The sequence below is a fragment of the Cupressus sempervirens genome, chromosome 1 (assembly GCF_028749045.1).
Source record: "Cupressus sempervirens isolate cs-2001-9-10 chromosome 1, ASM2874904v1, whole genome shotgun sequence".
Classification (NCBI taxonomy): Eukaryota; Viridiplantae; Streptophyta; class Pinopsida; order Cupressales; family Cupressaceae; genus Cupressus; species Cupressus sempervirens.
The window spans coordinates 676,693,667-676,695,977 of NC_143118.1; the positions used below are offsets into that span (position 1 = coordinate 676,693,667).

The window sequence follows — 2,311 nt, forward strand, 5'->3', positions numbered from 1 at the left end:
AGCGCCCGACCCTTGATGTAACTCGCCATTCTCATTCCTGGAGGAAATCTGTGTTGTAGTTCTTTACTCGATCCGCAAATCCTTCTCTTTGCGCTCGAATAGAATCAGTAATATAGATGTTGGGCTCTTGTGAGAAACCCCACGTAGTGGTGGTGCCATTCCCTGCGTTTGGTCACGTAATCCCTTTACTTGACTTTTGTAAGTTGCTCGCCTTGCATGGCATCGTCGTCACTTGGGTCACCACACCTGCAAATGCATCCTCTCACAATCCCCAAATTGCCCACGCTGTTTCCTCTGGCCTCGATATTCGCCTCCTACTCCTTCCTACGCCACAAATTGAAGGCCTACCCGAGGGAGTGGAAAGCTTCGAACGAGTCCCTTCCGAGCAAGCTGAGCTAATTTTTGATCTGGTCGCTAAGCTTGAGCAGCCTTTCAACCGTTGGCTTGAAGCCCAGCTACTTGAAGGGAGAGAAACTCCCGTTTGTATTATGCATGATGTAATTCTCGGATGGAGTTATATGGAGTTGACCCAAAAGCACGACATCATTAGGGTTGCGTTCAATATATACGGGGCATTCGCCTTCACTCTGCTGCGTTCTGCATGGCTTTCTGCCTCGTGCAGCGCAGTGGAGAAAGAAGGAGACAGCCTTCTTCTTAGATTGGATCTCCCCGCTCCACTCAGATTACATGAGCGCCAAATAGACCCAACTTTGTTTGGGGACATCCCAATGGAGAAAATAGGACGGTCACAGTCAGCCATCCATGGAATATGGGGAACGCTCATCAATACTTTTGAGCAGCTGGAGCCTGAATTTCTCCAACAATTGAGAAATCTAACAGGGAGGAAAGTGTGGTCTATAGGCCCTGTGCTTCCATTCAGTCGGCACCAGAGGTAAAATGGCAGACATTAGTGAAGACAAGCTGCTCCAATGGCTGGATTCTCAAAGCTCATGTTCAGTTGCTTATATCTCGTTTGGAAGCCAGATATTTCTAACAGAGGCACAAATAAAGGCTTTGGCTGGTGGTGTGGAAGCCAGCGAACAGCCCTTCATCTGGGCCATCAAGGTGTCACCGCAGCTCGAAAACACGACGTCGGATCTGGCTCGCAGGTATCTTCCCGAGGGGTTCAAGGAGCGAACGAAGAATAGAGGGATGGTTATATGGGGCTGGGTGCCACAGCTTGTTATTCTCTCCCACCCATCTGTGGGCCTTTCATGAGCCACTGCGGATGGAATTCTATGCTAGAGAGCGTGACTCTTGGTGTGCCATTGATCACATGGCCGATGATTGTAGATCAACACTTCAATTCTAAACTTGCCGTGGAGTCTGGCATTGGAATCCAAGTATGCGAGCATATAGATGGAATTCCAGATAAGCAACGAGTGAAAGAGGGGCTTACACTTGTTTTGAGTACAAAAAAGGGGAAGAAGATGAAGACAGAGGCAGAGAAGTTGAAGGACATGGCGCGAAAGGCTGTTGCATGCGGAGGATCTTCAAACGCAAACTTACAAGATTTTGCGAGTGACATTCGTACGTTGCACATGGCAAGAACTGCTGCTGCACGGGAAGGGTCTTCTTCGATTAGCCCAGAAGTTTCGAAAATAATCTAGGGACGTTCGAAAATGAATATCATATTTCAGTAGTAATACGCTGTAATTTCAACGAGAAAGGGATGGTTCACAGGGCCGTTCTTTCGTTTCAGATCACATTTTATTTGTTAAGGATGAACTTATTGAATGTCCTTTGTAATATAAATGTACCAACTAAAAAAGTTATAAATTGATCAACTATTAGTCAATGTATGATCAACTTTTGGTACAGGTGTTATTATTTTTGATGTTGCTTTAATATTAGTAATTGAAAGGTTAAAATGACAAAACTGATCTGGACAACAAATATTGAATCATTGATACCATAACTTTTGCACAAGAAAGCAAGCCAAGAAGATTTTTGCCATCCAATGTGTATATAGAAAACATAATGTATTTCAGTTAGAAAAAATCAATATTTAAATGAGTCAATATTTGTTTTGTGGCACATTCTAATTTTACATTTGTGTAGATAATTAATGACATGTTGGATTTGAACAATTTTGTTGGTTGTCTATGAATGTGAGTTAACTAGCTTATATATACCTCTATATATATTATGCCGAGAGTAATCGTTCTTGAGGCACCTATTTTTATTTAATCCCAAAGTTATTTTAATCGAAGTTGAGATTTATGAAAATAAAAATAGGTGCCTCGAGAACGATTACTCTTGGCGTAATATATATAGAGGTATATATAAGCTAGTGGCAGTCGCGGCGCAA

General features: G+C 43.0%; 1 pseudogene; it reads left to right on the top strand.

Annotated features, from left to right (window-relative positions):
* LOC149579689 (scopoletin glucosyltransferase-like) lies at positions 1-1,830 on the top strand (annotated as a pseudogene).
* The last annotated feature ends 481 nt before the right edge of the window (positions 1,831-2,311 follow it).